Source organism: Neofelis nebulosa, chromosome 7 (assembly GCF_028018385.1).
Source record: "Neofelis nebulosa isolate mNeoNeb1 chromosome 7, mNeoNeb1.pri, whole genome shotgun sequence".
Taxonomy (NCBI): Eukaryota; Metazoa; Chordata; class Mammalia; order Carnivora; family Felidae; genus Neofelis; species Neofelis nebulosa.
In genome coordinates, this window is record NC_080788.1 from 108001443 (window position 1) to 108016712 (window position 15270).

A 15270-nucleotide genomic window follows, 5' to 3' on the forward strand; every position below is an offset into this window, starting at 1 on the left:
TTTCCTGACTATTTTCAACAATATATTTGACACATTTTTTGCTGATGTGAGCATCCAACTAAACGTAAATGTAGATTATGACCTGTTCTTCCACTTCTCCAACTGCTAAATTATAATAGAGAACATCTATTGAGTGCTTTGTGCCAGACACTGTTCCAAGTATTTTTACACACATCAATTCATTTAATGTTAGCAGTGACCCTATAAGGTGGGTATGTTCAGTATCTGTGTTTTACAGAAGAGGAAGTAGAAGCATGGAGAGGTTAAGTAAACTTGCCCAAGGTCACATAGCTAGTATGTGGCTAAACTAGCTGTTGCATATAACATGCCCACTAAATCCAGGCAGTTTGGCTCCAGAGCTCACTCTCTGTCAAACAGTATAGCTAGGGTGAATATTATCTTGGTTTGTTTTTTTTTTTTTTTTTGCTTTAACCTGGAAATACTATGAGGTAATAAGCCTGAGATACCACAGTGATTAAAAACCTGGTTCAAAGCAGCTTCGTATGCATATTCTATAGCAAAATATAGTTTCCTTTAGAGTGATGAAGGAAATTTTCTTTACATTATAAAATGGAACTAAGAGTTCTGAACCTCAACCAAGGAGAAAACAGGAGGCAGCAAACTATTAGTACTTCTATTGGTGCTAACTAGCTTACCCATCACTAAAATTATCTTCCTTATTAGTTTGTAACTCTGTCTAAAATTTCACTATTACAGATTCATTGCTCCAGGTTAACTCTCTAAGGTGTGAATAGCCCCTGGTGATATAATACTTGTCAGGGTATTTATTATCTATACTGTGGTATGATTCCAATTCCTCCTAAAACTAGCCCTGACATAATAGAAGTTGTCACAGTCCAAAGGGGAGATGGAAATAGAAGGCAATGTTCTTCTGGAGCCTGGAGAGAAGGAAGGTTGTAAGAGTAGTGATTGGGTGGTGGGAGACTACAGTTAAAAAAGAGGCAGCTGGCCAGTAGCCTCAAGTGACAGAACTGAGAGAGGAGATTGGAAGGTGGAAGAGGGTCCCATGGAGAGGCAGGAGGTGGGGAGAGGCTCCTTTCCTCAAAGTTTTCCCAGGACTGCAGCTGGGTGCAACTGAGCATTCTAAAAGGAGAACTTCCTCTGGGGATCGGGGAGTCAGGAAGGGAATGTGAAAGGAGTCCACACCCTTGACATTCACTCAGAAGCTCTGAGGTTCATTGGAAATGCTGCATGAAAAGCTATGTCCAACGGCACGCAAGCATACACATACAACACCATAAAAGGAGACAGCATTGTAGACTTTCCTCAAATCCTCACGGCTATGAATTTCTCCAACAAAGTTCTTGCAACATCATGGCCTCTACCAAACCTTCCCCCATTTGTCACTGCCACAATGATGCTGACCTTGAAATCCAATACCAGGGGAAAAAGGTGGGGGCTTCAATAGCATTCCTTTTATGTAAATTCTTACTAGCTCACACAAATATTTTTCATTGCTTTGTGTTTTATGGGAGGTATGAGTGGAATAGTTTAATGGGTATGCTGATTATAAAAGCAATGGATGCTTATTGTAAAAAATCAGTGATGTAGAGAAAGAAGAGAGTGAGCTTCTCCTCTCACCCTGCTACACTGCAGTGTGCCTTCCAAACTTTGCCAATGGCAGAACAGTGAGATGCCATTTTGTTTTTTTTTTTAATTTCTTTAATTCTTTTATTATTGATTGATTGATTTTAAATATATTTTATAGTCAAATTGGCTAACATACAGTGAGTAAATTGTGCTCTTGGTTTTTGGGGTAGATTCCCATGTCATCGCTTATGTACAACACCCAGTGCTCATCCCAACAAGTGCCCTCCTCAATGCCCATCACCCATTTTCCCCTCTCCCCCACCACCCCATCAACCCTCAAATTGTTCTCTGTATTTAAGAGTCTCTTATGGTTTGCCTCCCTCCCTCTCTGTAACTATTTTTTTCCCCTTCTTTTCCCCCATGGTCTTCTGTTAGGTTTCTCAAGATCCACATACGAGTGAAAACATGATATCTGTCTTTCTCTGACTGACTTATTTCACTCAGCATAATACTTTCCATAATACTTTCCACGTTGCTGCAAATGGCATGATATCATTCTTTCTCATTACCAAGTAGTATTCCATTGTATATATAAACCACATTTTCTTTATCCATTCATCAGTTGATGGACATTTGGGCTCTTTCCATAATTTGGCTACTGCTGAAAGCTTTGCTATAAACATTAGAGTACCTGTGCCCCTATGAATCAGCACTCCTGTGTCCTTTGGATAAATTCCTAGTAGTGCTATTGCTGGGTTGTATGGTAGTCCTGTGTTTAATTTTTTGAGGAACCTCTCTCTACACTGTTTTCCAGAGGGACTGCACCAGTTTGCATTCCCACCAATGGTACAAGAGGGTTCCCTTTAGTGAGATACCATTTTGGATTTTTACTTAACATGTTATTGTGGACACTTCTTTGTGTCAATAAATGTAGCACCCCAATTATTGGCTCCATAGTATCCCACTATATTTTCTGCTACATATGATTTATTCAACAAACAGAACAGATGGACACTGAGATCATTGCAATCTCTTTCCATTATATATTATCCTCACACTAATTGCTCCCAAGGTATTAATTTCCTAAGAAAAGAATTGCTGAGCTAAGTGACACTATGTATGACACCAAATAGATGTATATGAGCTATATTATATTTTATTGTACCTTTTAATACCTTCACCACTTGCTTTACCATGTCTTTTCCTTCACTATGTCTTTTCGTGGTATTCAGCTTTGTTCAGAAATCATTTTAAAACTTGCTCTATTGTTTCTTTTTTTTTTTGTATCTTGTAAAGCATTCTTTTTTTTTTTTTCACAGAACATCTTTTATTGTAACCAATTTAGCTTTCTTTATATAATATGAAAGCAATTACATTGGTCAATATGTCTTTTTGAGTTGTCTTTATGTAAAATTCAAGTATCTTAAATTTCTTATTTTTATCTTGTAAAACATTTTATTTTTTCACAGAACATCTTTTATTGTAACCAATTTAGCTTTCTTTATATAATTGGAAGTGATTACATTGGTTAATATATCTTTCTGGGTTGTCCTTATGTAAAATTTGGACACGTCCCTAAATTTCTCTCCCCCCTCTCTTTTTTTTTTTTTTGTTCAGAAGTAGAATTTAGTGATTCATCACGTATGTATAACACCCAGTGCTCATCCCAACAAGTTCCTTCCTTAATGCCCATCACCCATTTAGCCCATCCCCCCACCTACCTCCCCTCCAGCAACCCTCAGTTTGTTCTGTATAATTAAGAGTCTCTTAATGGTTTGCCTCCCTCTCTGTTTTTATCTTATTTCATTTTTCCTTCCCTTCCTCTATATTCACTTTTGTTTCTTTTTTTTATTTTTTTAAATTTATTTTTTATTTTTTAAAATGTTTTTATTTATTTTTGAGACAGAAAGAGACAGAGCATGAACAGGAGAGGGGCAGAGAGAGAGAGGGAGACACAGAATCCGAAGCAGGCTCCTGGCTCCGAACCGTCAGCACAGAGTCTGACACAGTGCTGGAACCCATGGACTGCGAGATATGACCCGAGCTGACATCGAATGCCCAACTGGACTGAGCCACTCAGGCGTCCCTCATTTGTTTTGTTTCTTAAATTTCACATATGAGTGAAATCATATGGTATTTGTCTTTTTCTGATGGACTTATTTCATTTAGCATAATATACTCTAGTTCCATCCACATCATTGCAAATGGTAAGATTTTACTCTTTTTGTTAGCTGAGTAATATTCCAATATATATATATACATATATATATACACACATATATATGTATGTATATATATGTATATATATATGTATGTGTATACATATATATACATATACATATACATATACATATATATACATACATATATATATGTGTGTGTATATATATATGTATATATACACACCACTTCTTTATTCATTCATCATTTGATGGCCATTTAGGCTCTTTTCATAATTTGGCTATTGTTGATGATGCTGCTATAAACATTGGGGTGCATGTGCCCCTTCAAGTCAGTATTTTTGTAGCCTTTGTGTAAATACCTAGTGGCACAATTGCTGGCTTATAGGGTAATTCTATCTTTAGCTTTCTAAGGCACCTCCACACTGTTTTCCAGAGTGATTGCACCAGTTTGCATTTTCACCAACAGTGAAGAGGGTTCCTCTTTCTCCACATACTCATGGACATCTGTTGTTTCCTTAGTTGATAGTTTTAGCCATTCTGACAGGTATGGGGTAGTTCTCTTTGTAGTTTTCATTTGTATTTCCCTGATAATAAATAGTGTTAATATTTTTTCATGTGTTCTATAGTTTTCAGAGTACAGATCTTTTACCTCTTTGGTTAGCTTTGTTCCTAGGTATTTTATGTTTTTGGTGCAATTGTAAATGGGATTGATTCTTTGATTTCTCTTTCTGCTGCTTCATCATGGGTGTATAGAAATGCAACAGATTTCTGTACATTGATTTTATGTCCTGCAACTTTGCTGAATTCATGTATCATTTCTAGCAATTTTTGGCGGAGTCTTTCAGATTTTCTGCATAAAGTATCATGTCGTCTTGTGAAGAGTGAAAGTTTGACTTTTTCCTTGCCTATTTAGATGCCTTTGATTTCTTTTTGTTGTCTGATTGCTGAGGCTAGGACTTCCACCACTATGTTGAGTAACAGTGGTGAGAGTGGTCATCCCTATCCCGTTCCTGACTTTCAGGGAAAGACTCTCAGTTTTTCCCCATTCAGGATGATATTAGTTGTGGGCCTTTTGCATATGGCCTTTATGATCTTGAGGTACGTTCCTTCTATCCCTACTTTCTTGGGGGTTTTCATCAAGAAAGGATGATGTGTTTTGTCAAATGCTTTTTCTGCATCTATTGAAATGATCATATGGTCCTTAACCTTTCTTTTATTAATGTGGTGTATTAGGTTGATTTGTGGATATTGAAGCACCCCTGCAGCCCAGGAATAAATCCCACTTGATCATAGTGAATAATTCTTTTAATGTACTGTTGGATTTGATTTTCTAGTATCTTGTTGATAATTTTTGCATATCCATGTGCATCAGGGATATTGGTCTGTAATTCTTTTTAGTGGGGTCTTTGTCTGGTTTTGGAATGAAGGTAATGCTAGCCTTGTAGAGTGAGTTTGGAAGTTTTCCTTCCATTTTTATTTTTTGGAACAGTTTCAGAAGAATAGGTATTAACTCTTCTTCACATGTTTGGTAGAATTCCCCTGGGAAGCCATCTGGCCCAGGACTCTTGTTTGTTGGGAGAGTTTTGATTACTGATTCAATTTCTTTGCTGGTTATGGGTCTGTTCAAATTTTCTATTTCTTCCTGTTTCAGTGTTGGTAGTTTATATGTTTCTAGGAATTTATCCATTTCTTCTAGATTGCCCAATTTGTTGGCATATAATTGCTCATAATATTCTCTTATAATCGTTCGTATTTCTGAGGTGTTGGTTGTGACCTCTCCTCTTTCACTCATGATTTCATTTAATTGAGTCCTTTCTCTTTTCTCTTTGATCTATCTGGCTAGGTGTTTCTCAATTGTGTTAATTCTTTCAAAGAACCAGCTCCTAGTTTCATTGATCTGTTCTACTGTTTTTTTTTTTAAATTTCTATATCATTTATTTCTAATTTTTTAATTTCTAATCCGTATTATTTCTTTTCTCCTGATGGGTTTAGGCCTTATTTGTTGTACTTTTTCCAGCTCCTTTAGGTGTAAGGTTAGGTTGTGTACTTGAGACTTTTCTTCCTTCTTTTTTTTTTTTTTAATTTTTTTTAACGTTTATTTATTTTTGAGACAGAGAGAGACAGAGCATGAACGGGGGAGGGGCAGAGAGAGAGGGAGACACAGAATCGGAAACAGGCTCCAGGCTCTGAGCTGTCAGCACAGAGCCCGACGCGGGGCTCGAACTCACGGACCGTAAGACCATGACCTGAGCCGAAGTCAGACCCTTAACCGACCAAGCCACCCAGGCGCCCCGAGACTTTTCTTCCCTCTTAAGGAATGCATGTGTTAACATATACTTTCCTGTTTTGACTGCCTTTGCTGTATCCCAAAGGTTTTGGACTGTCATGTTTTCATTTTCATTGCTTGCATATATTTTTATATTTCCTTAATTTCCTGGTTAACCCATTCATTCATTAATAGGATGTTCTTTAACTTCCACGTATTTGTGGTCTTTCCAAATTTTTTCTTGTGTTGACTTCAGGTTTCATGGCATTGTGGTCTGAAAATATGCATGGTATGATCTCAGTCTTTTTGTACTGGTTGAGGCCTGATTTGTGACCCAGTATGTGATCTACTTGAGAATGTTCCATGTCCACTCAAAAAGAATGTGTATTCTGCTGCTACAGGGTGAAATGCTCTGAATATATCTGTTAAGTCCATCTGGTCCAGTGTGGTTCAAAAGCCATTGTTTCCTTGTTGATCTTCTGTTTAGATGATCTGCCCATTGCAATAAGTGAGATGTTAAAGTCCCCTACTATTATTGTATTATTATCAATGAGTTTCTTTAAGTTTGTTATTAATTTATTTATATATTTGTCTGCTCCCAATTTGGGGCATATTTATAATTGTCGGATCTTCTTGTTGGATAGACCACTTTATTATGATATAGTGCCCTTCTTCATCTCTTATAACAGTCTTTGGTTTAAAATCTAGCTTGTCTAATATAAGTATGGCTACTTCAACTTTCTTTTGATGTCCATTAGCATCATAAATGGTTCACCATCCCCTCACTTTAAATCTAGAGGTGTCTTTGTTTCTAAAATGAATGTCTTTTAAGCAACATATCGATAGGTCTTGTTTTTTTTATCCATTCTGAAACTCTGTGTTTTTTGATTGGAGTCTTTAGTCCATTTACATTCAAAGTAATTACTGATAGATATAAATTTAGTGCCATTGCGTTACATGTAAAGTTGCTATTCCTGTACATTGTCTCTGTTCCTTTCTAGTCTTTGTTGCTTTTGGTCTCTTTTTCCCATTCAAAAGGTCCCCTTTATATTTCTTGCAGAGCTCCTTTAGTTTTTGCTTGTCTTGGAAACTCTTTATCTCTCCTTCTCGTCTGAATGACCGCCTTGCTGGATAAAGTATTCTTGGCTGCATATTTTTCCCATTTAGCAGATTGACTATATCATGCCACTCCTTTCTGGCCTGCCAAGTTTCTGTGTCTTATGTGTCTACCCTTGTAGGTTAAGGACCTTTTGTCCCTCCTCACTTTCAGAATTCTCTCTTTATCTTTGTAGTTTGCAAGTTTCAGTATGATATGTTTTGGTGTTGACCTGTTTTTGTTGATTTTGAGGGGAGTTCTCTGTGCCTCTTGGACTTGAATGCCTGTTTCCTTCCCCAGATTAGGGAAGTTCTCAGCTATAATTTGTTCAAATAAACCTTCTACCCACTTTTCCTGTTCTTCTTCTTCTGGGACTCCTATGATAGGAGTATTATTGTGCTTTATGGAGTGGCTGAGTTCCCTAATCTACATTTGTGATCTAATCATTCTTTCCCTCATTTTCTTTTCTTTTTTTTTAATGTTTATTTATTTATTTATTTTTTTTTTTTTTTAATTTTTTTTTCAACGTTTTTTATTTATTTTTGGGACAGAGAGAGACAGAGCATGAACAGGGGAGGGGCAGAGAGAGAGGGAGACATAGAATCGGAAACAGGCTCCAGGCTCCGAGCCATCAGCCCAGAGCCTGACACGGGGCTCGAACTCACAGACCGCGAGATCGTGACCTGGCTGAAGTCGGACGCTTAACCGACTGCGCCACCCAGGCGCCCCAATGTTTATTTATTTTTGACAGAGTGTGAGCAAGGGTGGGGCAGAGAGAGAGGGAGACACAGAATTCGAAGCAGGCTCCAGGCTTCATGCTGTCAGCACAGAGCCCAACATGGGGCTCAGACTCACGAACCGTGAGATCATGACCTAAGCCAAAGTCAGAAGCTTAACTGACTGAGCCACCCAGGTGCCCCTCTTTCCCTCTTATTTTCAGCTTCATTATTTCCCATAATTTTATCTTTTATATCACCTATTTGTTCTTCTGCTTCTTCCATCTTAGTTGTGACTACATCCAGTCAGTTTTGCATCTGAGCTATAGCATTTTTTATTTTGGTCTGACTAGCTTTTAGGTTTTTATCTCTATAGCAAGGGTTTCTCTGGTGTCATCTATGTTTCTTTCAAGTCTAGCTAGTATTCTTATGACTATTTTTCTAAATTTTTGTTCATGGGGTGCCTGGATGGCTCAGTTGGTTAAGTGTCTGACTGTTGGTTTCAGCTTAGGTCATGATTTCACAGTTCATGAGTACAAGCCCTGTGTTGGACTCTGTGCTGCTTGCTGGTGTTGAGCCTGCTTGGGATTCTCTCTCTCTCTCTCTCTCTCTCTCTCTCTGACCCTCCCCTGTTATTTCTCTCTCAAATAAATAAATAAAACTTTAAAAAATAAATAAATTCTTGTTCAGATATATTTCTTATATCTGTTTTGAGTAAATCCCTGGCTGTGATTTCTTCTTGATCTTTCTTTTGGGGGGAATTCCTCTGCCTTGTCACTTTGTCTAGGTTTCTGTCTTTTGCAGGTTATGAGAGTTTGTTATGTTTCCTGTCCCAAAGAGTAATGCTATATTAAGAAGGGGTCTTATACTGTCCAGAGCCTGGCACTTCAAGGAGTGTTTCCGGTGTATGCTGTGCGTACTCTGCTGTTGTGTGTTGCCAGCTCTTTCCCACAGGTCAGTCCTCTGCAGAGTTCCTCCTTGCTTGCAGTGGGGAATGTTTAGACCTTTAACTAGGTGTGCTTTGCTTTGTTTGTTAAAATAAGCCTGATTTAAAAAAGGGGGGGGGGGGGCTGATCCAAAAAAAAGACAAAGGAAAAGGAACAAAAAGACCAAACAGACAAAAAACTATAAGCCTGATTCCAAAGAAGAAAGAAAGAAAGAAAGAAAGAAAGAAAGAAAGAAAGAAAGCCTGATCCAAAAAAAAAAAGAGGAAGGGAAATTAAAACAAACAAAAAACTATAAGCCTGATTCCAAAGGGGAGGAAAAAAAAAAACAAACCTGGTCCTATTTCCACCAGAACTGAAGCTGATGCTTTGGAGCACTCTGTGATCAGTAGACTTGGTGCGTGCAGGGGGCCTGCACTGGTCTTCTGGGGGAGAGGTCCTGGGCTCTCATCAGACCTGCCCTAGTAAAGTTGCTCCTGCAGGGCACAGAGGGGTGGAGTTTGGTTTAAGCAGCTTTAACCTCCACTGGGGGCACTGTGTTGCTACACTGAAGTCAGACCATGCTGGGGGGAGGGGGTGGTGGGGGGGGGTAGTGGAAATGGTATCACCTAGTTGTCTCATCCCTGGAGCGGGGACTTCGTGCCAGCTGCTGTTCAGGAATCCCTCACAAAAAAAAAAAAAAAAAAAAAAAAAAAAACGAACAGTATCACCTCTTATGTCCCAGGCTTCTATCAGATCTCTGCCTTCACCCTATCTGTGCCCAGGCCATCAACATGGCTGGTGCCACAGTTCTTCTGTGTTTTATCTCTGACAAGTGGCTTGGATTCAAAACTCCAAATCTTAAAGGACCTGGCACAGCACAGACCTGCTCCATTCCTCCAGAGGAGAGCCTTGGCACACTGTGTCTCATGCAGTTTTGTCCCAGAAAAGCAGTCACATGGCCGTGCAGGTGCTTGGAGTTTATAGTGAAGCACAGTGAAAAGCAGCGACCAGTTTATCTGCCCTCTGCACACACCTCTGTCCCTTGCTGATGAATGGCTGCTCAGTGGTGCCCACCAGGTCTTTTGTCCTTGGAGAGGCAATATACCCTCTTCCAAATGTACTCCATGAAGGGGAACATTCTCTCCCAGTGTGACCTAGGGGATCCCCACACCACACTGTCCACTTCCGGGCCTCCGCCCTCCTTCTCCGTAGGAGCACCACTACAGATGCTTGGCTCTACTCTGGAGAATGGTGCAGACTTCTAAAACCTTAGAATTTGAGCTCCACTACTTACTTGTGAAAACTTGCAATAGTCAGTTCTTCTTGATCCTCCAGTCAATGGTTTTGGGGAAGAATTTTTCTTGCACAAACCTGACACATTGCTCTCTCTCCTCCTCTCTCTTTCTCTCTCTCTCCTCTCTCTGTGAAAAGGACTCCCTCCCCTCTGTGGTACCACAGCTTTTCTCTCCTCCAGTCTGCTTCTCCACACCTCATACGGGCCATGTTCTCTCCCTCTAATTGTGCAGATTGTTCTCTTAATCCTCAGATGGATTTCCTAGGTGCTCAAAATGATTTGATGTTAATCCAGCTGTGTGTTTAAGGGATGAGGCAGGAACGGGGTCCCCCTACTACTTGGCCATCTTAACTTCCTCTCCTGCCCTGTTGTTTCTTAGTCCATTTCACAATTGAGAGAAATGTGTGTTAGGCTAATAGGGAACTCACAGATTCTCATATTTGGAGCATCTTTTATTCTTTAGATCTTAAAGAAATCTTTCTAGGATCATCAGACCTCAAGATACTGGCAAATGAAAAGTTTCCATGAAAAGACAGCCATAACAAAAGAGTGAGGCTCTATGTTCTTGGTGTTCATTGTCATGTAATTAAATCTTATGAACATTTTGGTGAAAATGAGTTAGGTAGAAAAAGTGTACTTTTTTAGGCTTGATTATTTTGGGTCGCAAGAGAGAATCTGGGAAGGAGCTACTAACAACAATGGACTACCTTTTCCCTTTATGTTGAACACTGTATAAAGAGATCAAAGTCTTGTGTATAATCTCTTCCAGGGCCACTTAGCTGTACTTTCTTCATCAATGCCTACTGAACTTTTAAACCTAGCTGGACTTAACAAATGAGAGTTTGAGATTATGACCAACCAAGACCATGTAAATGGCACTGAGGCAGATCTATTAACCCACTCAAAGAGCAGCAGCAAAACGTCAGAGCAAATTAGAATGCCTTACCCTTAGTTCACGGACTGCAGGCTGTGCTGGACTAGGCTGAGAATCAGGCCATGGTGCCTGTTGTAAAATCAGTGGGAAAAGAAACAGAAAATATGTGAGTCAGGGTCAGGGATTAGAGCTGCGATTTCCATGACAGTGTTAGGATGTGGCTACAAAAGAAAGTTACAAATGAAAGTGATAGGAACCCAACAAATATGTGCCTAGAACCAACCAGATCTTCTCTCCTCCCCAGCAGGCTCTGTATATGTGTACATCTTTGTTTTCTTGCATCTCTTTCTCTCTCTTCTTGCTCCCTCTCCTACCTTCCTTCTTCCTGTCATAGGTGCTGAAAAGCCAGTGGCAAATGAGACCTATATCATTTCTCTGTCTCTATGAAAGCCTCCTTCCTTACTGACAAATTTTCTCTGGCTTTCCCATTCTAAAGGGTTTCTTCCTTTGTTTTCATTTTTTGGGGGAATAGTTTATACTATAGCTAAAACTGCTTTAGTATCCATTCACTCTTTTTTTTTTTTTTTTTTTAAGTAAGCTTCACACCCAGCACAGAGCCCAATGCTGGGCTTGAACTCACATCCCTGAGGTCAAGACCTGAGCTGAGATCAAGAGTCAGATGCTTAATCGACTGAGCCACCCAGGCACCCCAGTATTCATTCACTCTTTAACCAGTCTTTGCCACTAAAACCTTTTCTGCAACCATGGTCTCAAATGTTCCAAGTGATGTGATGGCCATTTGCGGATATCCAGCACAGAACTACCTTCATATGTGACAACTCTCCCATTCATGAAGCTTAATAGATACAGACTTCTTTGACCCATTATGCAAGTTGAAGAGGATCAGACTTATCCTTCTCCTTATGGGAATGTGAGTATATAATCTAGGTCTGGCCAATAGAATTGGCCAAAAAGGCAAAAGGAACTTTGGTTTCGGAAAGAATGAAGCAATGACAGGGTCAGTTAGAAATTACTCATAGAAGCAAGGGTGAGGTTGAACTTTCTGGTTAAATGCAGTGAATACCTCAGACTGGGGGAGCCTGTGGCAGTTTTTCACGAGACCTTTCCTTGGGCAAGACCCTAATCATGTTCCTTAATTCTCAGCTTCTTTGGTTCCTGCCAGTGTTCTTAGTCTGGTTCTTCATTCTTACTGTTTTGAGTTATCCAATATTCTTCCAACGCACCCTTTTCTGAAGTTAGCCAGAGTTGGTTTGTATTGCTTGCCACCACGAACCCTGACTGATAAAGATGTCCTCATCATGCAAAGACCCCTTCTGAGTTGCATCCTCCCTTAGCCCTTTGTAGCATTTGAAACTGGCTCCTCTCCCTCCTGAAACTTCTTTTTTATTGTCTTTAGTTACTATATACTCTGAATTTCCTCCTATCTCTCTTACTATTCCTTCTCTATACTTTTTTGTGGATTATTTTATGTCCCTCACTGTCTCTCATTCTGTCTTGACTTTCATTTCTCTATTTAAGGTCTCTCTAATGATCTCACCCTCTCTTATGACTTCAGCCAATCTTTAAACTTAGCCTATGGTCTATGGGACATCCTCATCCTTGTGTTCCATCAGTACCTCAAACTCAGCATCACGACATGATCCTGCCTCTGTTCTCTCGCCATCTGGATGCCAAACTTTGGAAGTATTGTTGATTCTTTCTTCTCCCTTCTCCTTGACATTAATTCCCATGTTAAAACTTTGCCTGTAGCCTGATGAACTCACAGGAGAAGAAATGTTCTCCTTTTCAAAGCATTGTCTATAGAAAGGCTATGGTACTAAATGATCTCTAAGATCTGTTTCCACCCCAACATTCCATGATTGTATAGATGCCAATGCTGCAGTAGATGCTGCCTCCAGTCATCATGCTCTTCTTTCCATGCCCATTGTCACCATTGCCATAAGCCCCTCACTTTGCCAAGTGGGGAGCATAGAGTACTAGTTCAAAGCAGAGGTTCTGTAATTAGGCATATGAAGTTCAGACTCTGGTTCTGCCTCCACTACTTATAAGCCATAACCTTGGGCAAGTTGCTTAGCTCATCTGAGCCTCATTTCCCATTTCAAATGGGAATACCAATAGTGTTTACCTAATAAGGCTGTTGTTGGGATTAAATGAAATAATACCTGTCAAGTACTGTGCCTAGAATCTAATAAATGCTAGATAAATGCTAGCTGTTATTATTAATTTTTCCTTATATGGTCAAAGTAACCTCCTAATTGTCCTGCCATCATTAATCCATCCTCCATTCCACTTCATTATATTTCACTAAACCTAGTTTAATAAAGTTGTATACTTTAATATACTGAATAGCAATTTTGAAAGTCCTCCAAAACACAAATTGGGTTTTTTTATGCCCCAAAACAATTCCCAATAACTCCAAACAACTTACCTTGACATAACCTTTCTTTTTAGTCACTCAGTCTCTCAGTTTCCCAGTCCCCTATTCCCAAGAGAAGAGCACATTTTTGTGAGCAGGCCATATCAAAGGCAGATAGCCAGCAAGCCTATAAGTGGGCTCACCCTAATCAGATGGCAATACTTGGTCCAATCAACTCTGATCAGAGGGTGAGATCTACTGTCCAATCAGCTAGGGCTGTGGGTGCACCAGGTCTCCTTAGAAGGGACTATGGGTAGGCAGGAAATACTTGACATCTCCAGTACAATAATATTCTTCTCTGCTCTATCCCATTGCCACCTACAGAATGCCTATCTATACTTCCAAGTCCAATTCAGTACTACCTCCTTCATGAAGTTTTTGCTGATCCTCTCAGCCAAATGTGACATCTGTTTCATTTCAGTTCCCACATGCTTGGTTTGCATCTCTGAATAGCAGTAAATATCCTATCTCCTCTTATAAGGTCCTTGTTTCTTACGTGCATATGCACACATCTTCTAACAGCAACTAGATTATATGCGCCTTCAATGCAACTTCGTGTTTTTGATTTGTTAAATATAACTGACAACCAATTTGCTTATGGTCCTCAAATATCAGTGGATCCTGGACCACCTGCATGAAAACTACCTGTGGCACCTGTTACAATACAGATTCCTTGACCCTGTCCCAGACCTAATGAATCAGAATGGGAAAGGAACCAAGGCCCAAGAATCTGCACACTAACAAGTCTCCCAAGAGATTTCTACACACACAATTATCTGAAGCCTCCACTGTAGCAATTGTTTACCCTCATGAGCATCAGCAGCTTTCCACAGTGTAGACCATAGAAACAACTGTGACCAGCTCTGAGCAAAGCAAGTGGTTCCCATTCATGACCTAAGCAAGCATACACTCCTCTCTCCAGCCTAATCTGGACCTTGCAATCCACATGATGTCCTGTCTTCACCATAGCCTGTGAACAGACTCTGATGAATTTTCATATGATGAGAGCCCATGGCACTGTTGCCTATGGCACTTTCATAATTGTAGCCCAGGAGAAAAGCCTAAGAATGATATAATGCATTGAGCTCTGCTCCGGGGTGCTAAACAACAAGATAGAAAAGCTTAGTCTTGCACTCTGCCACCTTGCTAACCAAACATGAAATCTGTGGTTTCTTGGTGAGGTTGCAAGGATAGCAGGTGGCTTGAGAGTGCGTGCGTGTGTGTGTGTGTGTGTGTGTGTGTGTGTGTGTGTATACAGGGACCATCTGCTTCTCACAATATAGATGGGAACTCTTCTGTGACCTAAGTTGAAGCTTAAGCTCCGGGGCCAGGATTCTCTACACCACCTGTTCGTTAGAGTCACTTGGGCACCTTAAAAAAATCCCTATGCCCAGGTTGCATCCCAGATCAGTTAATAGAATCTCTGGGGGTGAGAACCTGGCATCAGAACATTTTAACACCTCCACAGCCATTCCAATGTGCAGGCAGTTAAAAAGCTCTGTTCAATAAGAAGCAGATGCATTAGTTAATCTACATTATGGAGGAATTAACAACCTCCACTCATTGCTATCATTATCAGGTGAAGCCACAATGGCTTCTGCTGAAGCACCTACTAATTGACACATGGCAAAATTCTGACACTGCTAGATCTGAACCAGTGGCTTTCTCAGCCCCAGGTAAAGAATCTCACCAAAGAAACTCAAATTCTGTTAGACACCTGGATTTTATGACTAGTGCTCTCAACAGCTCATTCCTTGGTAAAATGAAGATAGCCTTTTGTCACAGAAGCTACAAGAACCCCTTGGTTCAGAGTGGGCGCTCCACTCTGCCTGTAGGTTCACAGATTTGTGTGCATACTTGTGTTTTCATACCCTTTCTTTTCAAAATGGTTGTTATTGAATTTTACAGTAAGGAAGGCAAGGAGGAA